This window comes from Lissotriton vulgaris, chromosome 8 (assembly GCF_964263255.1).
Source record: "Lissotriton vulgaris chromosome 8, aLisVul1.2, whole genome shotgun sequence".
Taxonomy (NCBI): domain Eukaryota; kingdom Metazoa; phylum Chordata; class Amphibia; order Caudata; family Salamandridae; genus Lissotriton; species Lissotriton vulgaris.
In genome coordinates this window covers 152933125-152957571 of record NC_141696.1, presented here as the reverse complement: position 1 = coordinate 152957571, position 24447 = coordinate 152933125, and the positions used below count along the sequence as shown (strand labels likewise).

At 42.1% G+C, this 24447-nt stretch overlaps 9 non-coding genes across 9 annotated transcripts; all 9 read right to left on the bottom strand.

Annotated features, from left to right (window-relative positions):
* Positions 1-5558: 5558 nt before the first annotated feature.
* On the bottom strand, positions 5559-5641 carry TRNAL-UAG (transfer RNA leucine (anticodon UAG)). Its single transcript has one exon. It is a non-coding gene; the product is annotated as a tRNA-Leu (tRNA).
* A 2013-nt stretch (positions 5642-7654) lies between these two features.
* On the bottom strand, positions 7655-7737 carry TRNAL-UAG (transfer RNA leucine (anticodon UAG)). Its single transcript has one exon. It is a non-coding gene; the product is annotated as a tRNA-Leu (tRNA).
* A 1024-nt stretch (positions 7738-8761) lies between these two features.
* TRNAL-AAG (transfer RNA leucine (anticodon AAG)) lies at positions 8762-8844 on the bottom strand. The gene has a single exon. It is a non-coding gene; the product is annotated as a tRNA-Leu (tRNA).
* A 2013-nt stretch (positions 8845-10857) lies between these two features.
* On the bottom strand, positions 10858-10940 carry TRNAL-AAG (transfer RNA leucine (anticodon AAG)). Its single transcript has one exon. It is a non-coding gene; the product is annotated as a tRNA-Leu (tRNA).
* A 2013-nt stretch (positions 10941-12953) lies between these two features.
* On the bottom strand, positions 12954-13036 carry TRNAL-AAG (transfer RNA leucine (anticodon AAG)). The gene has a single exon. It is a non-coding gene; the product is annotated as a tRNA-Leu (tRNA).
* Positions 13037-15049: 2013 nt separating this feature from the next.
* Positions 15050-15132, bottom strand: TRNAF-AAA (transfer RNA phenylalanine (anticodon AAA)). The gene has a single exon. It is a non-coding gene; the product is annotated as a tRNA-Phe (tRNA).
* Positions 15133-15323: 191 nt separating this feature from the next.
* On the bottom strand, positions 15324-15406 carry TRNAL-CAG (transfer RNA leucine (anticodon CAG)). The gene has a single exon. It is a non-coding gene; the product is annotated as a tRNA-Leu (tRNA).
* A 6295-nt stretch (positions 15407-21701) lies between these two features.
* On the bottom strand, positions 21702-21784 carry TRNAL-UAG (transfer RNA leucine (anticodon UAG)). The gene has a single exon. It is a non-coding gene; the product is annotated as a tRNA-Leu (tRNA).
* A 2013-nt stretch (positions 21785-23797) lies between these two features.
* Positions 23798-23880, bottom strand: TRNAL-UAG (transfer RNA leucine (anticodon UAG)). The gene has a single exon. It is a non-coding gene; the product is annotated as a tRNA-Leu (tRNA).
* Positions 23881-24447: the final 567 nt, after the last annotated feature.

Sequence of the window (24447 nt, the reverse complement as noted above, 5' to 3'; positions counted from 1 at the left end):
CATCCCCCTTCCTTAAAACACAAAAGAAGGAAAAATAAATAATAATCACTGAAGAACAAAATCATCAAATTTGCCAGGAGTTCGAATAGGTCTACCAAAACTGCTAGACTTAACAACACCAGCATTGAGTGAGTCCTGTGCAGACGGAAGGTCGGAAACAACATCTGCAGGATTCTCAAGATGAGGACAAGGATCACCCCTAGTATTCGCATCAGGACAGAGAGGTGCGAGAGAACGATTGAGACACTCAGGAACAGAAGAACTAGTTCCAGGCACAACCGTATCATCAAAAGATTCAACAACATCCCGCACATCCCCCTCCTTTAGATTTGAAAAGACATTCAACAACCAATAATCCCTACATACATGCTCACAGCTTTTTGCAGTAACACCCTGCTTGGCTAAAGCTATGCGACTCATGTGGTGAATGCTTCCATCCTCAAACTGAACGGTGTTCCTCATAACCCTAGTGATACGCATAGGATCTGAGAACCTGGATTCCAATTTCCCAGATTTTCTTCCAGACTTTACTCTGGCCCACTGTCCAACTTTCACAGACACTTCTCTAGTACCATGTTTGCTATCAAAAAACTCCTTATTCTTATCCTGTGAGGCAGTAATGGAGTGTTTAACACGATCAGTATCCCAATGATACCTTTGGCTCCTGCCCATCCAACCTGGATTGATTTTACAATGGGGAAATCTCCCACGCATCAAACCGAAAGGGCTCTCACCAACAGTGTCATGAATGGTAATCCTATATGACCAAATAAGTTTGTTCAATTCATCCTCAAAATTCTTATTAGCTCTTTTTGCCAATTGCAAAACCCCTTTTATAACTCTGTTGACTCTTTCAACGACAGAATTACCCCTAGGGTGATACAAAGCTGTAAACTTCTGTTCAATTCCAATATTGTCCAAAAATACCTTCATAGCCTCAGACTTAAATTGGACGCCATTGTCCGTTAAAATTGAGGCTGGAAAACCCTCTTTCAAGAAACATCCTTCCAGAAATCTAATTACTGCTTTAGTATCCACAACATGAACAATGTCCACTTCCAACCATCTAGAAAAAAGATCAACTAAAACTAAAATATACTTCAAAGAACCATCCTGCCAACAAACAGGTCCAAGAATGTCTAATGCAACACATTCCCAAGGTAAATTAGGACACCCTAAAGACGACAAAGGAGGATTCAAAGTCTTCTGAGTCTTGTCTGCCTGCTCACAACTGAAACATTCACGAACTTTTCTCTCTATATCGATGTCAATTTTAGGCCACCAATACAAAATTTTAATGTTTCTTTTGGTACGAGCTATACCAGGGTGTCCTTCATGGCCAATATCGATAATCTTGTTCCTGATGCCAGATGGGGGAACAATTCTTCCTGCTCTGCAGACAAAATCGCTTTCAACACTTAACTCGTCTCTGACCTCCCAAAATGGCCTTAAATTAGGATCGGCCTTAGATTCATTAGACCATCCACTAACAATTCTCTTCTTGACCTCATGCAAAACTGCGTCATCTTGGTACTCCTTCTGCCAGACTTGTTTAGAAAGACCAGGAACATCATCAAAAACACCAGCCACACAGTAATCCTTCCATGGATCATTGTCTAATTCTCTTAGCGGTAAAGAAAACCGGCTCAAAAAATCAGCTATGACATATTTGGTACCAGGCACATACTTCACATCGTATACATAATCCTGTAATCTCATTGACAATCTAGCAATCCTGGCAGAAGCTCTGGAAAGACCCTCAGTGGTTAGTAGTTTCGTTAAAGGTTTGTGATCAGACCTTAGTAAAAATTTCTTCCCCCATACATATTTTCTGTAATGCTCCATGGCCCACACACATGCCAATGCCTCTCGCTCTATTACCGAATACTTTACTTCGGAAGGTGACAATGAGCGAGAAGCAAAAGCTATAATTACTTCATTTCCTGAACTAGTTACTTGTGTGAGAACACCACCAATGCCAGTAGCACTTGCATCCGTGGTTATAATGGATTCGGCATGAGGATCAAAACCTTGTAGTGATGGTGCCTGTGCAATGTCTCTCTTTATGTTTTCAAACGCTTGTTGGCAAACATCAGTCCATTCAAACACAACCTTGTTTTTCATCAAAAGACGCATATCGTACGTCTTCTGGGAAAAATTATTTACAAACTTCGCATAGAATTCTGCTAAACCCAAAAAGGATCGCAGATCGTCCTTGGATTTGGGTGCAGAAGCTTCAAGAATGGCCTCAACTAATTCTGTCTTGGGTCTGATACCGAAAGTGCCAATCTCATGTCCCAAGTATGTAAGGGACTCTTCTGAGAACTTACATTTGGTTCCTTCAGCCACCAGACCATTGCTTCTAAGTATTTCTAGGACTTCTCTAAGGATAGAGTCATGATGCGTTTTATCTCTCCCCATGATTAAAATATCGTCCTGGAAAAATACGACCTCAGGGATATGGCTGAAGAGATTAGACATCAAACGCTGAAATACTGCAGCGGCTGACGCTAGGCCAAAAGGCATTCGCTTAAACCTATAACAGCCAAAAGGTGTGCAGAAGGATGTCAAATGCCTACTGTTTTTGTCTAAGACTACCTGATGATACGCAGCTGATAAGTCCAGCGTAGAAAACCACTTTGCGTTTCGTGTCAAGGAGAGCATTTCATCAATCCTTGGTAAGGGAAATTGGTCCACCAAAATGTTATTGTTGAGGTATCTTAAATCTACACAGAGACGGGCCTTGCCATTGGACTTGCGAGCTACGACCAAGGGCGAAACCCACTCAGCTGCTTCAACGGGCTCAATAACTTCATTGTCTAACATTTTGTCCAATTCCCCTTTAACTTCATCACGTATTATAAAAGGTATATTTCTAGCTTTATGCACTTTCGGGATTGCACCTTCTTTTAAATGGATACAATGAGTAAAACCTTTGAGTTTTCCCATATGACCCGAAAATACCTCAGGAAACTCCTTAAGTACCCACTTCTTTGTATCTTCAGACTCACATGAAATCAAGACTTGTTCTTTGCTATTGGGGTTAAGAATGATATCTAGGGATTTCTGGTCCTTCCAGCCTAAAACGGATGGACCAACTCTAGCCACATACAACTTTCCGATTGCTTTCCTTTCTTTAAAACGGAAAATTAGTGTTCTAAAACCTAAAAAATCAATGTCATTCCCAGTATAGCTTTCAGCGGCAACATCATTGGTTTCTAACCAAGGGCCTATTTTGTCCACAAACTGATCCCTCCAAACATCTTGTGAAACAATTGTGTAAGGAGATCCGGAATCTGCAGCCACCTGGATGACAATACCTCCTACTGATATTAAACACAACGGTTTAGATGAGGAAGAACCTGTAATGTTTACTACCACATCTTTTCTTTTTATCAGATTAACATGTGAATCATTCTCTGAGGAAGATGAATTGTTATCACTATCTTCTTGAACACAAGCTATTTTGCTTTTGGGTTTTTGTTTCGATTTGCGATTACAAACCCTTGAAAAGTGTCCAATTAAACCACACTCTAAACACTTAGCCGCTTTGGCTGGACATCTCTCATACGTGGCGGAATGCGCATAACTACCACACCTGTAACATACTACACTGCTAAAGGTTTTCTGTTCCTTGTTTTCATACTTTTTTTTGTCAAAACGATTCGGTTTTTTCCTTTCGAATTTTTTCTGACTGGTATAAAAATTACTTTTCTCCACAATCTTACCAACCACTTCTTCCTTTTTATCTTGTGACAAAGTAACTTTAGCACACCTTTCTGATAGTTCAGCTTTTTTCACTAAAGCAATAATATCTTTCAAGCAATTATCACCCTCCACCCACAATTTCTCTTGCAATGCTCTATTTTTAGAGTACATAACAATCTGATCTCTAATCAGATCGTCATGCAACTGCGCAAATTTGCATTTTGCAGCTAACTTTTTCAAACTAGAAACATACTCTTCAATGGACTCATGTTTTTGCTGCTTCCTATGGAAAAAAGAATGTCTGGTGACAGCAATACATACTACAGGAGAAAAATGGTCATCAAGATCTACAATGGCTGCTTTAAACACATCCAAATCTCCATCTGCATTTTGATGTTTGTGCATTTCATTAAAAATACGAAGTCCTTCAGGACCTAAAGAGTACAATAACATTCTTTTTTTCCTTTCAGGAGTAAAGACCCCATTGACGTCTTCTAAGTTCGCTATATAGTTCAAAAAGTACTCCTTCCAGTCTAACCATGACACGACTGGTTCTCCTGGAATTGATAAAAATTCTTTAGGAGAATTAATTTGTAGGTAAGGTAGATGGGTGTCTCTGTTTAAGTTGGTATCTCCTGTTGGATTGGACCTCGAAGGTGTAGCTTCAACAGACATGTTGAAAAAAAAATAATGTCACAGAATACTGCAAATATTTGTAGGTTGCAGGAAAAATAATATGGTCTTTTATTGGTTTTGAAAGAGAACGAAAAGAATGGACTTCAAGTATAAGCTTCACGCTGCATGCACTTTACAGATAATAACAGGAAAAATAAGCTTCTTGAAACACAAATGCGCAATCAAATTGTTGAGGAAAGCGCTTGAAAGATCAATTGAAATAAAGTCATAAATACCCACACGAAGACCGGAGAAAATGTTCCTCGTTTCAGTGGTCGCGTTGCCCTAGCAACCACAAGATGGCGGTGGAGAGCGTGATGACGCTTGTGACGTGGAGGAAAGCACGTAGATGCGCGCTGATGCACTGAGTGTGTGCGCGTGTAGAGCTCAATTGTTCACGGAGACGCTGCTGCGTGCGTGAGAGCGAGGAGCTGTGAAGCCGGTAAGCGTTAATCCTTTTGAAAAAATGCAAAACGCTAATAAACCGAATCACACGCTAAAGCCAGTAAAAGTAGCACACATTTCCCAAAAACGATGAGGTTTTCACCAAAACACATCGTGGTTCTTCTCCCTCGCGTCTTTTAGGTCTTTTAGGTGCTTTCCCCTTCAGAACAATTAGAAGTAGAAGTACACGCGAGAGGTTCACTGACGGGAAACGCTGGAGCCACAACGTTGTGATAATCCCCACACGAAAAAAAAAGAGTCAAAAGGAACATAAAAAATATATAAATGTTCCCTTGAGTTACTCACGATTGTAGTTGAGTAGCAAAACGAAGGTGAACGTTAAAAGAGAAGAAATCGCTGTGGAGGTTGAAATCACAAGTTGTGCCCATCTCGTTGCCAATTCTGTAGTGACATCTTCACAAAGGGGACGAACTCCTTGAAATGGTATTCAGGTATTTATTCGAGATGAACTTCAGGAGAAGCAAAGTGCATGCAGTAACACAAACAGGAACAGCATAAATGAGATCATAGCATTCCTATTCAGTACAGAGCAATGCAGTAGATTCCATTACACATAACAATTCTAACAGCTCTTAAAGTAACATGCAATCACCACAAAACCCCAGCTCTCTTGACTAGATGAGGACGGAATCACATCCCAGGTGAAGACCAACAGATGCAACTTCCATCAGATGTTAACCTGAAAAAGGAGATTACATCTCCAAAAGTCATGTCAGAAGTGGGATTCGAACCCACGCCTCCAGAGAAGACTGCGGCCTAAACACAGCGCCTTAGACCACTCGGCCATCCTGACAGTGTAGAGTCTTAAGAAATGTATAAAAGTCACTCAGAAATTTCTGCCTCCATGCAAGCCTGAAATAATTTAAACCTTCAAACACAAGGTGCAACTTTATGCACAGGACAATAAACACAGAAGATCACATGTGAAAGCATTTCATTTCACAGGTGTACAATTTTTATGCTTTTAGAATACCTCATACCTCTAACCAGCTATTTAGGGTCCTGTATCCTACTCACAAAATTACCTTGCCTGCGACCTCTCTCTCTACACAAACAACTACTGCACAGGAAGTAGGAAGGCAGAAGGTGGGGCATATTATGCAAATGTATGCTGTCATTGTGCCTTGCAGATTCATGCAGGATTTCTAGATCCTTTCTGGATACAAGAGAGCAGACCTTGTTTCAGATCAACTGTCCCTAGCAGGGAACGTCTGAGCACATGCTGTCTTTTGCTCTCTAGCCCCTGGCCTGGGACTTACCCTCACTGGCTGAGGCGTGAATTTCTGCATACCAACGTTGCATAGATGGTACGTTTGTGGTCGGTTTGGGATGGGTGGGAGGTCAAAAGCAGGGAAAAGTATGTCGCCTTCACTTCTAGTCTCCTCTTCTAGGCCTACCTGCCGTTCACTCACTCTGTCTTTGTTTCATTCTCTCCTTCCTCAACACCCCTTCTCACTCACTCGCTCTATCACTTGTGCTCTTTCCCCTTGCTCTGCATTTCATAGTGGAAACATCTCTTGAATGGAGCATTAGAAAATGAGGTTACATAAAATTAACAATCTACTTATTGGAAACCAAAAATATCACAAGACTGAATGTAACCCATTTCATTAATAAAAGGGACTTTTTAAGCACCCCCCAAAAAACACATAAAACACCACGAGTGCTAGAAGAATATTATACGAGCTTGAAGACAGAATTGGGCAAATTAATTTGCAGTTGAAACTGAAGTTTGTTACTTATTCAGATATTATATGCACTGCCAATTTTTAGCTGAGATTCTAAAAGAACTCAGAGACAAAATGGACTTAAAGTTTTGTCAGAAGTGGGATTCGAACCCACGCCTCCAGGAGAGACTGTGGCCTTAACGCAGCGCCTTAGACCACTCGGCCACCCTGACCACATTTGCTTGATCATCTACAGAGAGGGAAAGATATTGTGAACCAAAAAAAGCACACAACTTAGGTCATGAGTGGCTAGAGCAAGAAAAAAACTCACTGCACTTTTCCAAGTAGACAACCATATAAGCCCATGTGAGGGAAATGATCAGATTTTTTCTCTCCCAAGAAAAAAGTAGAGTAAACACACAATTGTCAGAAGTGGGATTTGAACCCACGCCTCGAGAAGAGACTGCGAACTGAACGCAGCGCCTTAGACCACTCGGCCATCCTGATTTGCATTTGCGGAACCTTCCACAGGCCAGACAGCCATGCAAGTGGGGTACCGAAAAGGCATGCCCTCAATTTATTTATCCTATTATAAGTACTTCCAACAGATCTTTGAACAATCCATAGAGAGCAGTACCTATGAAGAACTCTTTAGACCTTTAAGGCGTACAAAGAGAAAGTGCTATTAACCAGCCACTTGAACGGCCCAAAGCTGCTTTGAAATTGAGTCAACAGCCACCTCTTGGCTAGCTAAAGCAAATTCAACAAGGAATTTCAATGTCACAACATAGGGTGGAATACGCAAATCTAAGCAGCCCCTGATCACAGCCCTGAGGAAATTGCCGTAAGTGTGCTGGAGTCCAACTGTCTACCAGATGCTAGGCATTCTTCCATATTTGCATGGCCTGTCTGGCCAGGGCATACAAGAGCATGACTCTTCCAGATGAGCTCTTACATGGGTCCTATGCTCATATAGTAAGGACTGCACTTTGTCAGCAAGACTTTATACAACCGAAATATATGAGAAACCCCAGCTCTCTTGACTAGATGAGGACGGAATCACATCCCAGGTGAAGACCAACAGATGCAACTTCCATCAGATGTTAACCTGAAAAAGGAGATTACATCTCCAAAAGTCATGTCAGAAGTGGGATTCGAACCCACGCCTCCAGAGGAGACTGCGGCCTAAACACAGCGCCTTAGACCACTCGGCCATCCTGACAGTGCAGAGTCTTAAGAAATGTATAAAAGTCACTCAGAAATTTCTGCCTCTATGCAAGCCTGAAATAATTTAAACCTTCAAACACAAGGTGCAACTTTATGCACAGGACAATAAACACAGAAGGTCACATGTGAAAGCATTTCATTTCACAGGTGTACAATTTTTATGCTTTTAGAATACCTCATACCTCTCACCAGCTATTTAGGGTCCTGTATCCTACTCACAAAATTACCTTGCCTGTGACCTCTCTCTCTACACAAACAACTACTGCACAGGAAGTAGGAAGGCAGAAGGTGGGGCATATTATGCAAATGTATGCTGTCATTGTGCCTTGCAGATTCATGCAGTATTTCTAGATCCTTGCTGGATACAAGAGAGCAGACCTTGTTTCAGATCAACTGTCCCTAGCAGGGAACGTCTGAGCACATGCAGTCTTTTGCTCTCTAGCCCCTGGCCTGGGACTTACCCTCACTGGCTGAGGCGTGAATTTCTGCATACCAACGTTGCATAGATGGTACGTTTGTGGTCGGTTTGGGATGGGTGGGAGGTCAAAAGCAGGGAAAAGTATGTCGCCTTCACTTCTAGTCTCCTCTTCTAGGCCTACCTGCCGTTCACTCACTCTGTCTTTGTTTCATTCTCTCCTTCCTCAACACCCCTTCTCACTCACTCGCTCTATCACTTGTGCTCTTTCCCCTTGCTCTGCATTTCATAGTGGAAACATCTCTTGAATGGAGCATTAGAAAATGAGGTTACATAAAATTAACAATCTACTTATTGGAAACCAAAAATATCACAAGACTGAATGTAACCCATTTCATTAATAAAAGGGACTTTTTAAGCACCCCCCAAAAAACACATAAAACACCACGAGTGCTAGAAGAATATTATACGAGCTTGAAGACAGAATTGGGCAAATTCATTTGCAGTTGAAACTGAAGTTTGTTACTTATTCAGATATTATATGCACTGCCAATTTTTAGCTGAGATTCTAAAAGAACTCAGAGACAAAATGGACTTAAAGTTTTGTCAGAAGTGGGATTCGAACCCACGCCTCCAGGAGAGACTGCGGCCTTAACGCAGCGCCTTAGACCACTCGGCCACCCTGACCACATTTGCTTGATCATCTACAGAGAGGGAAAGATATTGTGAACCAGAAAAAACAAACAACTTAGGTCATGAGTGGCTAGAGCAAGAAAAAAACTCACTGCACTTTTCCAAGTAGACAACCATATAAGCCCATGTGAGGGAAATGATCAGATTTTTTCTCTCCCAAGAAAAAAGTAGAGTAAACACACAATTGTCAGAAGTGGGATTTGAACCCACGCCTCGAGAAGAGACTGCGAACTGAACGCAGCGCCTTAGACCACTCGGCCATCCTGATTTGCATTTGCGGAACCTTCCACAGGCCAGACAGCCATGCAAGTGGGGTACCGAAAAGGCATGCCCTCAATTTATTTATCCTATTATAAGTACTTCCAACAGATCTTTGAACAATCCATAGAGAGCAGTACCTATGAAGAACTCTTTAGACCTTTAAGGCGTACAAAGAGAAAGTGCTATTAACCAGCCACTTGAACGGCCCAAAGCTGCTTTGAAATTGAGTCAACAGCCACCTCTTGGCTAGCTAAAGCAAATTCAACAAGGAATTTCAATGTCACAACATAGGGTGGAATACGCAAATCTAAGCAGCCCCTGATCACAGCCCTGAGGAAATTGCCGTAAGTGTGCTGGAGTCCAACTGTCTACCAGATGCTAGGCATTCTTCCATATTTGCATGGCCTGTCTGGCCAGGGCATACAAGAGCATGACTCTTCCAGATGAGCTCTTACATGGGTCCTATGCTCATATAGTAAGGACTGCACTTTGTCAGCAAGACTTTATACAACCGAAATATATGAGAAACCCCAGCTCTCTTGACTAGATGAGGACGGAATCACATCCCAGGTGAAGACCAACAGATGCAACTTCCATCAGATGTTAACCTGAAAAAGGAGATTACATCTCCAAAAGTCATGTCAGAAGTGGGATTCGAACCCACGCCTCCAGAGGAGACTGCGGCCTAAACACAGCGCCTTAGACCACTCGGTCATCCTGACAGTGCAGAGTCTTAAGAAATGTATAAAAGTCACTCAGAAATTTCTGCCTCCATGCAAGCCTGAAATCATTTAAACCTTCAAACACAAGGTGCAACTTTATGCACAGGACAATAAACACAGAAGATCACATGTGAAAGCATTTCATTTCACAGGTGTACAATTTTTATGCTTTTAGAATACCTCATACCTCTCACCAGCTATTTAGGGTCCTGTATCCTACTCACAAAATTACCTTGCCTGCGACCTCTCTCTCTACACAAACAACTACTGCACAGGAAGTAGGAAGGCAGAAGGTGGGGCATATTATGCAAATGTATGCTGTCATTGTGCCTTGCAGATTCATGCAGGATTTCTAGATCCTTTCTGGATACAAGAGAGCAGACCTTGTTTCAGATCAACTGTCCCTAGCAGGGAACGTCTGAGCACATGCAGTCTTTTGCTCTCTAGCCCCTGGCCTGGGACTTACCCTCACTGGCTGAGGCGTGAATTTCTGCATACCAACGTTGCATAGATGGTACGTTTGTGGTCGGTTTGGGATGGGTGGGAGGTCAAAAGCAGGGAAAAGTATGTCGCCTTCACTTCTAGTCTCCTCTTCTAGGCCTACCTGCCGTTCACTCACTCTGTCTTTGTTTCATTCTCTCCTTCCTCAACACCCCTTCTCACTCACTCGCTCTATCACTTGTGCTCTTTCCCCTTGCTCTGCATTTCATAGTGGAAACATCTCTTGAATGGAGCATTAGAAAATGAGGTTACATAAAATTAACAATCTACTTATTGGAAACCAAAAATATCACAAGACTGAATGTAACCCATTTCATTAATAAAAGGGACTTTTTAAGCACCCCCCAAAAAACACATAAAACACCACGAGTGCTAGAAGAATATTATACGAGCTTGAAGACAGAATTGGGCAAATTAATTTGCAGTTGAAACTGAAGTTTGTTACTTATTCAGATATTATATGCACTGCCAATTTTTAGCTGAGATTCTAAAAGAACTCAGAGACAAAATGGACTTAAAGTTTTGTCAGAAGTGGGATTCGAACCCACGCCTCCAGGAGAGACTGCGGCCTTAACGCAGCGCCTTAGACCACTCGGCCATCCTGACCACATTTGCTTGATCATCTACAGAGAGGGGAAGATATTGTGAACCAAAAAAAGCACACATCTTAGGTCATGAGTGGCTAGAGCAAGAAAAAAACTCACTGCACTTTTCCAAGTAGACAACCATATAAGCCCATGTGAGGGAAATGATCTGATTTTTTCTCTCTCAAGAAAAAAGTAGAGTAAACACACAATTGTCAGAAGTGGGATTTGAACAAACGCCTCCAGAAGAGACTGCGACCTGAACGCAGCACCTTAGACCACTCGGCCATCCTGACGTGCATTTGTGGACCCTTCCACAGGCCAGACAGCCATGCAAGTGGGGTACCGAAAAGGCATGCCCTCAATTTATTTATCCTATTATAAGTACTTCCAACAGATCTTTGAACAATCCATAGAGAGCAGTACCTATGAAGAACTCTTTAGACCTTTAAGGCGTACAAAGAGAAAGTGCTATTAACCAGCCACTTGAAAGGCCCAAAGCTGCTTTGAAATTGAGTCAACAGCCACCTCTTGGCTAGCTAAAGCAAATTCAACAAGGAATTTCAATGTCACCACATAGGGTGGAATACGCAAATCTAAGCAGCCCCTGATCACAGCCCTGAGGAAATTGCCATAAGTGTGCTGGAGTCCAACTGTCTACCAGATGCTAGGCATTCTTCCATATTTGCATGGCCTGTCTGGCCAGGGCATACAAGAGCATGACTCTTCCAGATGAGCTCTTACATGGGTCCTATGCTCATATAGTAAGGACTGCACTTTGTCAGCAAGACTTTATACAACCGAAATATATGAGAAACCCCAGCTCTCTTGACTAGATGAGGACGGAATCACATCCCAGGTGAAGACCAACAGATGCAACTTCCATCAGATGTTAACCTGAAAAAGGAGATTACATCTCCAAAAGTCATGTCAGAAGTGGGATTCGAACCCACGCCTCCAGAGGAGACTGCGGCCTAAACACAGCGCCTTAGACCACTCGGTCATCCTGACAGTGCAGAGTCTTAAGAAATGTATAAAAGTCACTCAGAAATTTCTGCCTCCATGCAAGCCTGAAATAATTTAAACCTTCAAACACAAGGTGCAACTTTATGCACAGGACAATAAACACAGAAGATCACATGTGAAAGCATTTCATTTCACAGGTGTACAATTTTTATGCTTTTAGAATACCTCATACCTCTCACCAGCTATTTAGGGTCCTGTATCCTACTCACAAAATTACCTTGCCTGCGACCTCTCTCTCTACACAAACAACTACTGCACAGGAAGTAGGAAGGCAGAAGGTGGGGCATATTATGCAAATGTATGCTGTCATTGTGCCTTGCAGATTCATGCAGGATTTCTAGATCCTTTCTGGATACAAGAGAGCAGACCTTGTTTCAGATCAACTGTCCCTAGCAGGGAACGTCTGAGCACATGCAGTCTTTTGCTCTCTAGCCCCTGGCCTGGGACTTACCCTCACTGGCTGAGGCGTGAATTTCTGCATACCAACGTTGCATAGATGGTACGTTTGTGGTCGGTTTGGGATGGGTGGGAGGTCAAAAGCAGGGAAAAGTATGTCGCCTTCACTTCTAGTCTCCTCTTCTAGGCCTACCTGCCGTTCACTCACTCTGTCTTTGTTTCATTCTCTCCTTCCTCAACACCCCTTCTCACTCACTCGCTCTATCACTTGTGCTCTTTCCCCTTGCTCTGCATTTCATAGTGGAAACATCTCTTGAATGGAGCATTAGAAAATGAGGTTACATAAAATTAACAATCTACTTATTGGAAACCAAAAATATCACAAGACTGAATGTAACCCATTTCATTAATAAAAGGGACTTTTTAAGCACCCCCCAAAAAACACATAAAACACCACGAGTGCTAGAAGAATATTATACGAGCTTGAAGACAGAATTGCGCAAATTAATTTGCAGTTGAAACTGAAGTTTGTTACTTATTCAGATATTATATGCACTGCCAATTTTTAGCTGAGATTCTAAAAGAACTCAGAGACAAAATGGACTTAAAGTTTTGTCAGAAGTGGGATTCGAACCCACGCCTCCAGGAGAGACTGCGGCCTTAACGCAGCGCCTTAGACCACTCGGCCACCCTGACCACATTTGCTTGATCATCTACAGAGAGGGAAAGATATTGTGAACCAGAAAAAACAAACAACTTAGGTCATGAGTGGCTAGAGCAAGAAAAAAACTCACTGCACTTTTCCAAGTAGACAACCATATAAGCCCATGTGAGGGAAATGATCAGATTTTTTCTCTCCCAAGAAAAAAGTAGAGTAAACACACAATTGTCAGAAGTGGGATTTGATCCCACGCCTCCAGAAGAGACTGTGACCTGAACGCAGCACCTTAGACCACTCGGCCATCCTGACTTGCATTTGTGGAACCTTCCACAGGCCAGACAGCCATGCAAGTGGGGTACCGAAAAGGCATGCCCTCAATTTATTTATCCTATTATAAGTACTTCCAACAGTTCTTTGAACAATCCATAGAGAGCAGTACCTATGAAGAACTCTTTAGACCTTTAAGGCGTACAAAGAGAAAGTGCTATTAACCAGCCACTTGAAAGGCCCAAAGCTGCTTTGAAATTGAGTCAACAGCCACCTCTTGGGTAGCTAAAGCAAATTCAACAAGGAATTTCAATGTCACAACATAGGGTGGAATACGCAAATCTAAGCAGCCCCTGATCACAGCCCTGAGGAAATTGCCGTAAGTGTGCTGGAGTCCAACTGTCTACCAGATGCTAGGCATTCTTCCATATTTGCATGGCCTGTCTGGCCAGGGCATACAAGAGCATGACTCTTCCAGATGAGCTCTTACATGGGTCCTATGCTCATATAGTAAGGACTGCGCTTTGTCAGCAAGACTTTATACAACCGAAATATATGAGAAACCCCAGCTCTCTTGACTAGATGAGGACAGAATCACATCCCAGGTGAAGACCAACAGATGCAACTTCCATCAGATGTTAACCTGAAAAAGGAGATTACATCTCCAAAAGTCATGTCAGAAGTGGGATTCGAACCCACGCCTCCAGAGGAGACTTCGGCCTAAACACAGCGCCTTAGACCACTCAGCCATCCTGACAGTGTAGAGTCTTTAAAAATGTATAAAAGTCACTCAGAAATTTCTGCCTCCATGCAAGCCTGAAATAATTTAAACCTTCAAACACAAGGTGCAACTTTATGCACAGGACAATAAACACAGAAGATCACATGTGAAAGCATTTCATTTCACAGGTGTACAATTTTTATGCTTTTAGAATACCTCATACCTCTCACCAGCTATTTAGGGTCCTGTATCCTACTCACAAAATTACCTTGCCTGCGATCTCTCTCTCTACACAAACAACTACTGCACATGAAGTAGGAAGGCAGAAGGTGCGGCATATTATGCAAATGTATGCTGTCATTGTGCCTTGCAGATTCATGCAGGATTTCTAGATCCTTTCTGGATACAAGAGAGCAGACCTTGTTTCAGATCAACTGTCCCTAGCAGGGAACGTCTGAGCACATGCAGTCTTTTGCTCTCAAGCCCCTGGCCTGGGACTTACCCTCACTGGCTGAGGCGTGAATTTCTGCATACCAACGTTGCATAGATGGTACGTTTGTGGTCGGTTTGGGATGGGTGGGAGGTCAAAAGCAGGGAAAAGTATGTCGCCTTCACTTCTAGTCTCCTCTTCTAGGCCTACCTGCCGTTCACTCACTCTGTCTTTGTTTCATTCTCTCCTTCCTCAACACCCCTTCTCACTCACTCGCTCTATCACTTGTGCTCTTTCCCCTTGCTCTGCATTTCATAGTGGAAACATCTCTTGAATGGAGCATTAGAAAATGAGGTTACATAAAATTAACAATCTACTTATTGGAAACTAAAAATATCACAAGACTGAATGTAACCCATTTCATTAATAAAAGGGACTTTTTAAGCACCCCCCAAAAAACACATAAAACACCACGAGTGCTAGAAGAATATTATACGAGCTTGAAGACAGAATTGGGCAAATTAATTTGCAGTTGAAACTGAAGTTTGTTACTTATTCAGATATTATATGCACTGCCAATTTTTAGCTGAGATTCTAAAAGAACTCAGAGACAAAATGGACTTAAAGTTTTGTCAGAAGTGGGATTCGAACCCACGCCTCCAGGAGAGACTGCAGCTTTAACGCAGCGCCTTAGACCACTCGGCCATCCTGACCACATTTGCTTGATCATCTACAGAGAGGGAAAGATATTGTGAACCAAAAAAAGCACACAACTTAGGTCATGAGTGGCTAGAGCAAGAAAAAAACTCACTGCACTTTTCCAAGTAGACAACCATATAAGCCCATGTGAGGGAAATGATCTGATTTTTTCTCTCCCAAGAAAAAAGTAGAGTAAACACACGATTGTCAGAAGTGGGATTTGAACCCACGCCTCCAGAAGAGACTGCGACCTGAACGCAGCGCCTTAGACCACTCGGCCATCCTGACTTGCATTTGTGGAACCTTCCACAGGCCAGACAGCCATGCAAGTGGGGTACCGAAAAGGCATGCCCTCAATTTATTTATCCTATTATAAGTACTTCCAACAGATCTTTGAACAATCCATAGAGAGCAGTACCTATGAAGAACTCTTTAGACCTTTAAGGCGTACAAAGAGAAAGTGCTATTAACCAGCCACTTGAAAGGCCCAAAGCTGCTTTGAAATTGAGTCAACAGCCACCTCTTGGCTAAATAAAGCAAATTCAACAAGGAATTTCAATGTCACAACATAGGGTGGAATACGCAAATCTAAGCAGCCCCTGATCACAGCCCTGAGGAAATTGCCGTAAGTGTGCTGGAGTCCAACTGTCTACCAGATGCTAGGCATTCTTCCATATTTGCATGGCCTGTCTGGCCAGGGCATACAAGAGCATGACTCTTCCAGATGAGCTCTTACATGGGTCCTATGCTCATATAGTAAGGACTGCACTTTGTCAGCAAGACTTTATACAACCGAAATATATGAGAAACCTGTAGTGACATCTTCACAAAGGGGACGAACTCCTTGAAATGGTATTCAGGTATTTATTCGAGATGAACTTCAGGAGAAGCAAAGTGCATGCAGTAACACAAACAGGAACAGCATAAATGAGATCATAGCATTCCTATTCAGTACAGAGCAATGCAGTAGATTCCATTACACATAACAATTCTAACAGCTCTTAAAGTAACATGCAATCACCACACATCCCCCTTCCTTAAAACACAAAAGAAGGAAAAATAAATAATAATCACTGAAGAACAAAATCATCAAATTTGCCAGGAGTTCGAATAGGTCTACCAAAACTGCTAGACTTAACAACACCAGCATTGAGTGAGTCCTGTGCAGACGGAAGGTCGGAAACAACATCTGCAGGATTCTCAAGATGAGGACAAGGATCACCCCTAGTATTCGCATCAGGACAGAGAGGTGCGAGAGAACGATTGAGACACTCAGGAACAGAAGAACTAGTTCCAGGCACAACCGTATCATCAAAAGATTCAACAACATCCCGCACATCCCCCTCCTTTAGATTTGAAAAGACATTCAACAACCAATAATCCCTACATACATGCTCACAGCTTTTTGCAGTAACACCCTGCTTGGCTAAAGCTATGCGACTCATGTGGTGAATGCTTCCATCCTCAAACTGAACGGTGTTCCTCATAACCCTAGTGATACGCATAGGATCTGAGAACCTGGATTCCAATTTCCCAGATTTTCTTCCAGACTTTACTCTGGCCCACTGTCCAACTTTCACAGACACTTCTCTAGTACCATGTTTGCTATCAAAAAACTCCTTATTCTTATCCTGTGAGGCAGTAATGGAGTGTTTAACACGATCAGTATCCCAATGATACCTTTGGCTCCTGCCCATCCAACCTGGATTGATTTTACAATGGGGAAATCTCCCACGCATCAAACCGAAAGGGCTCTCACCAACAGTGTCATGAATGGTAATCCTATATGACCAAATAAGTTTGTTCAATTCATCCTCAAAATTCTTATTAGCTCTTTTTGCCAATTGCAAAACCCCTTTTATAACTCTGTTGACTCTTTCAACGACAGAATTACCCCTAGGGTGATACAAAGCTGTAAACTTCTGTTCAATTCCAATATTGTCCAAAAATACCTTCATAGCCTCAGACTTAAATTGGACGCCATTGTCCGTTAAAATTGAGGCTGGAAAACCCTCTTTCAAGAAACATCCTTCCAGAAATCTAATTACTGCTTTAGTATCCACAACATGAACAATGTCCACTTCCAACCATCTAGAAAAAAGATCAACTAAAACTAAAATATACTTCAAAGAACCATCCTGCCAACAAACAGGTCCAAGAATGTCTAATGCAACACATTCCCAAGGTAAATTAGGACACCCTAAAGACGACAAAGGAGGATTCAAAGTCTTCTGAGTCTTGTCTGCCTGCTCACAACTGAAACATTCACGAACTTTTCTCTCTATATCGATGTCAATTTTAGGCCACCAATACAAAATTTTAATGTTTCTTTTGGTACGAGCTATACCAGGGTGTCCTTCATGGCCAATATCGATAATCTTGTTCCTGATGCCAGATGGGGGAACAATTCTTCCTGCTCTGCAGACAAAATCGCTTTCAACACTTAACTCGTCTCTGACCTCCCAAAATGGCCTTAAATTAGGATCGGCCTTAGATTCATTAGACCATCCACTAACAATTCTCTTCTTGACCTCATGCAAAACTGCGTCATCTTGGTACTCCTTCTGCCAGACTTGTTTAGAAAGACCAGGAACATCATCAAAAACACCAGCCACACAGTAATCCTTCCATGGATCATTGTCTAATTCTCTTAGCGGTAAAGAAAACCGGCTCAAAAAATCAGCTATGACATATTTGGTACCAGGCACATACTTCACATCGTATACATAATCCTGTAATCTCATTGACAATCTAGCAATCCTGGCAGAAGCTCTGGAAAGACCCTCAGTGGTTAGTAGTTTCGTTAAAGGTTTGTGATCAGACCTTAGTAAAAATTTCTTCCCCCATACATATTTTCTGTAATGCTCCATGGCCCACACACATGCCAATGCCTCTCGCTCTATTACCGAATACTTTACTTCGGAAGGTGACAATGAGCGAGAAGCAAAAGCTATAATTACTTCATTTCCTGAACTAGTTACTTGTGTGAGAACACCACCAATGCCAGTAGCACTTGCATCCGTGGTTATAATGGATTCGGCATGAGGATCAAAACCTTGTAGTGATGGTGCCTGTGCAATGTCTCTCTTTATGTTTTCAAACGCTTGTTGGCAAACATCAGTCCATTCAAACACAACCTTGTTTTTCATCAAAAGACGCATATCGTACGTCTTCTGGGAAAAATTATTTACAAACTTCGCATAGAATTCTGCTAAACCCAAAAAGGATCGCAGATCGTCCTTGGATTTGGGTGCAGAAGCTTCAAGAATGGCCTCAACTAATTCTGTCTTGGGTCTGATACCGAAAGTGCCAATCTCATGTCCCAAGTATGTAAGGGACTCTTCTGAGAACTTACATTTGGTTCCTTCAGCCACCAGACCATTGCTTCTAAGTATTTCTAGGACTTCTCTAAGGATAGAGTCATGATGCGTTTTATCTCTCCCCATGATTAAAATATCGTCCTGGAAAAATACGACCTCAGGGATATGGCTGAAGAGATTAGACATCAAACGCTGAAATACTGCAGCGGCTGACGCTAGGCCAAAAGGCATTCGCTTAAACCTATAACAGCCAAAAGGTGTGCAGAAGGATGTCAAATGCCTACTGTTTTTGTCTAAGACTACCTGATGATACGCAGCTGATAAGTCCAGCGTAGAAAACCACTTTGCGTTTCGTGTCAAGGAGAGCATTTCATCAATCCTTGGTAAGGGAAATTGGTCCACCAAAATGTTATTGTTGAGGTATCTTAAATCTACACAGAGACGGGCCTTGCCATTGGACTTGCGAGCTACGACCAAGGGCGAAACCCACTCAGCTGCTTCAACGGGCTCAATAACTTCATTGTCTAACATTTTGTCCAATTCCCCTTTAACTTCATCACGTATTATAAAAGGTATATTTCTAGCTTTATGCACTTTCGGGATTGCACCTTCTTTTAAATGGATACAATGAGTAAAACCTTTGAGTTTTCCCATATGACCCGAAAATACCTCAGGAAACTCCTTAAGTACCCACTTCTTTGTATCTTCAGACTCACATGAAATCAAGACTTGTTCTTTGCTATTGGGGTTAAGAATGATATCTAGGGATTTCTGGTCCTTCCAGCCTAAAACGGATGGACCAACTCTAGCCACATACAACTTTCCGATTGCTTTCCTTTCTTTAAAACGGAAAATTAGTGTTCTAAAACCTAAAAAATCAATGTCATTCCCAGTATAGCTTTCAGCGGCAACATCATTGGTTTCTAACCAAGGGCCTATTTTGTCCACAAACTGATCCCTCCAAACATCTTGTGAAACAATTGTGTAAGGAGATCCGGAATCTGCAGCCACCTGGATGACAATACCTCCTACTGATATTAAACACAACGGTTTAGATGAGGAAGAACCTGTAATGTTTACTACCACATCTTTTCTTTTTATCAGATTAACATGTGAATCATTCTCTGAGGAAGATGAATTGTTATCACTATCTTCTTGAACACAAGCTATTTTGCTTTTGGGTTTTTGTTTCGATTTGCGATTACAAACCCTTGAAAAGTGTCCAATTAAACCACACTCTAAACACTTAGCCGCTTTGGCTGGACATCTCTCATACGTGGCGGAATGCGCATAACTACCACACCTGTAACATACTACACTGCTAAAGGTTTTCTGTTCCTTGTTTTCATACTTTTTTTTGTCAAAACGATTCGGTTTTTTCCTTTCGAATTTTTTCTGACTGGTATAAAAATTACTTTTCTCCACAATCTTACCAACCACTTCTTCCTTTTTATCTTGTGACAAAGTAACTTTAGCACACCTTTCTGATAGTTCAGCTTTTTTCACTAAAGCAATAATATCTTTCAAGCAATTATCACCCTCCACCCACAATTTCTCTTGCAATGCTCTATTTTTAGAGTACATAACAATCTGATCTCTAATCAGATCGTCATGCAACTGCGCAAATTTGCATTTTGCAGCTAACGTTTTCAAACTAGAAACATACTCTTCAATGGACTCATGTTTTTGCTGCTTCCTATGGAAAAAAGAATGTCTGGTGACAGCAATACATACTACAGGAGAAAAATGGTCATCAAGATCTACAATGGCTGCTTTAAACACATCCAAATCTCCATCTGCATTTTGATGTTTGTGCATTTCATTAAAAATACGAAGTCCTTCAGGACCTAAAGAGTACAATAACATTCTTTTTTTCCTTTCAGGAGTAAAGACCCCATTGACGTCTTCTAAGTTCGCTATATAGTTCAAAAAGTACTCCTTCCAGTCTAACCATGACACGACTGGTTCTCCTGGAATTGATAAAAATTCTTTAGGAGAATTAATTTGTAGGTAAGGTAGATGGGTGTCTCTGTTTAAGTTGGTATCTCCTGTTGGATTGGACCTCGAAGGTGTAGCTTCAACAGACATGTTGAAAAAAAAATAATGTCACAGAATACTGCAAATATTTGTAGGTTGCAGGAAAAATAATATGGTCTTTTATTGGTTTTGAAAGAGAACGAAAAGAATGGACTTCAAGTATAAGCTTCACGCTGCATGCACTTTACAGATAATAACAGGAAAAATAAGCTTCTTGAAACACAAATGCGCAATCAAATTGTTGAGGAAAGCGCTTGAAAGATCAATTGAAATAAAGTCATAAATACCCACACGAAGACCGGAGAAAATGTTCCTCGTTTCAGTGGTCGCGTTGCCCTAGCAACCACAAGATGGCGGTGGAGAGCGTGATGACGCTTGTGACGTGGAGGAAAGCACGTAGATGCGCGCTGATGCACTGAGTGTGTGCGCGTGTAGAGCTCAATTGTTCACGGAGACGCTGCTGCGTGCGTGAGAGCGAGGAGCTGTGAAGCCGGTAAGCGTTAATCCTTTTGAAAAAATGCAAAACGCTAATAAACCGAATCACACGCTAAAGCCAGTAAAAGTAGCACACATTTCCCAAAAACGATGAGGTTTTCACCAAAACACATCGTGGTTCTTCTCCCTCGCGTCTTTTAGGTCTTTTAGGTGCTTTCCCCTTCAGAACAATTAGAAGTAGAAGTACACGCGAGAGGTTCACTGACGGGAAACGCTGGAGCCACAACGTTGTGATAATCCCCACACGAAAAAAAAAGAGTCAAAAGGAACATAAAAAATATATAAATGTTCCCTTGAGTTACTCACGATTGTAGTTGAGTAGCAAAACGAAGGTGAACGTTAAAAGAGAAGAAATCGCTGTGGAGGTTGAAATCACAAGTTGTGCCCATCTCGTTGCCAATTCTGTAGTGACATCTTCACAAAGGGGACGAACTCCTTGAAATGGTATTCAGGTATTTATTCGAGATGAACTTCAGGAGAAGCAAAGTGCATGCAGTAACACAAACAGGAACAGCATAAATGAGATCATAGCATTCCTATTCAGTACAGAGCAATGCAGTAGATTCCATTACACATAACAATTCTAACAGCTCTTAAAGTAACATGCAATCACCACAAAACCCCAGCTCTCTTGACTAGATGAGGACGGAATCACATCCCAGGTGAAGACCAACAGATGCAACTTCCATCAGATGTTAACCTGAAAAAGGAGATTACATCTCCAAAAGTCATGTCAGAAGTGGGATTCGAACCCACGCCTCCAGAGAAGACTGCGGCCTAAACACAGCACCTTAGACCACTCGGCCATCCTGACAGTGTAGAGTCTTAAGAAATGTATAAAAGTCACTCAGAAATTTCTGCCTCCATGCAAGCCTGAAATAATTTAAACCTTCAAACACAAGGTGCAACTTTATGCACAGGACAATAAACACAGAAGATCACATGTGAAAGCATTTCATTTCACAGGTGTACAATTTTTATGCTTTTAGAATACCTCATACCTCTAACCAGCTATTTAGGGTCCTGTATCCTACTCACAAAATTACCTTGCCTGCGACCTCTCTCTCTACACAAACAACTACTGCACAGGAAGTAGGAAGGCAGAAGGTGGGGCATATTATGCAAATGTATGCTGTCATTGTGCCTTGCAGATTCATGCAGGATTTCTAGATCCTTTCTGGATACAAGAGAGCAGACCTTGTTTCAGATCAACTGTCCCTAGCAGGGAACGTCTGAGCACATGCTGTCTTTTGCTCTCTAGCCCCTGGCCTGGGACTTACCCTCACTGGCTGAGGCGTGAATTTCTGCATACCAACGTTGCATAGATGGTACGTTTGTGGTCGGTTTGGGATGGGTGGGAGGTCAAAAGCAGGGAAAAGTATGTCGCCTTCACTTCTAGTCTCCTCTTCTAGGCCTACCTGCCGTTCACTCACTCTGTCTTTGTTTCATTCTCTCCTTCCTCAACACCCCTTCTCACTCACTCGCTCTATCACTTGTGCTCTTTCCCCTTGCTCTGCATTTCATAGTGGAAACATCTCTTGAATGGAGCATTAGAAAATGAGGTTACATAAAATTAACAATCTACTTATTGGAAACCAAAAATATCACAAGACTGAATGTAACCCATTTCATTAATAAAAGGGACTTTTTAAGCACCCCCCAAAAAACACATAAAACACCACGAGTGCTAGAAGAATATTATACGAGCTTGAAGACAGAATTGGGCAAATTAATTTGCAGTTGAAACTGAAGTTTGTTACTTATTCAGATATTATATGCACTGCCAATTTTTAGCTGAGATTCTAAAAGAACTCAGAGACAAAATGGACTTAAAGTTTTGTCAGAAGTGGGATTCGAACCCACGCCTCCAGGAGAGACTGTGGCCTTAACGCAGCGCCTTAGACCACTCGGCCACCCTGACCACATTTGCTTGATCATCTACAGAGAGGGAAAGATATTGTGAACCAAAAAAAGCACACAACTTAGGTCATGAGTGGCTAGAGCAAGAAAAAAACTCACTGCACTTTTCCAAGTAGACAACCATATAAGCCCATGTGAGGGAAATGATCAGATTTTTTCTCTCCCAAGAAAAAAGTAGAGTAAACACACAATTGTCAGAAGTGGGATTTGAACCCACGCCTCGAGAAGAGACTGCGAACTGAACGCAGCGCCTTAGACCACTCGGCCATCCTGATTTGCATTTGCGGAACCTTCCACAGGCCAGACAGCCATGCAAGTGGGGTACCGAAAAGGCATGCCCTCAATTTATTTATCCTATTATAAGTACTTCCAACAGATCTTTGAACAATCCATAGAGAGCAGTACCTATGAAGAACTCTTTAGACCTTTAAGGCGTACAAAGAGAAAGTGCTATTAACCAGCCACTTGAACGGCCCAAAGCTGCTTTGAAATTGAGTCAACAGCCACCTCTTGGCTAGCTAAAGCAAATTCAACAAGGAATTTCAATGTCACAACATAGGGTGGAATACGCAAATCTAAGCAGCCCCTGATCACAGCCCTGAGGAAATTGCCGTAAGTGTGCTGGAGTCCAACTGTCTACCAGATGCTAGGCATTCTTCCATATTTGCATGGCCTGTCTGGCCAGGGCATACAAGAGCATGACTCTTCCAGATGAGCTCTTACATGGGTCCTATGCTCATATAGTAAGGACTGCACTTTGTCAGCAAGACTTTATACAACCGAAATATATGAGAAACCCCAGCTCTCTTGACTAGATGAGGACGGAATCACATCCCAGGTGAAGACCAACAGATGCAACTTCCATCAGATGTTAACCTGAAAAAGGAGATTACATCTCCAAAAGTCATGTCAGAAGTGGGATTCGAACCCACGCCTCCAGAGGAGACTGCGGCCTAAACACAGCGCCTTAGACCACTCGGCCATCCTGACAGTGCAGAGTCTTAAGAAATGTATAAAAGTCACTCAGAAATTTCTGCCTCTATGCAAGCCTGAAATAATTTAAACCTTCAAACACAAGGTGCAACTTTATGCACAGGACAATAAACACAGAAGGTCACATGTGAAAGCATTTCATTTCACAGGTGTACAATTTTTATGCTTTTAGAATACCTCATACCTCTCACCAGCTATTTAGGGTCCTGTATCCTACTCACAAAATTACCTTGCCTGTGACCTCTCTCTCTACACAAACAACTACTGCACAGGAAGTAGGAAGGCAGAAGGTGGGGCATATTATGCAAATGTATGCTGTCATTGTGCCTTGCAGATTCATGCAGTATTTCTAGATCCTTGCTGGATACAAGAGAGCAGACCTTGTTTCAGATCAACTGTCCCTAGCAGGGAACGTCTGAGCACATGCAGTCTTTTGCTCTCTAGCCCCTGGCCTGGGACTTACCCTCACTGGCTGAGGCGTGAATTTCTGCATACCAACGTTGCATAGATGGTACGTTTGTGGTCGGTTTGGGATGGGTGGGAGGTCAAAAGCAGGGAAAAGTA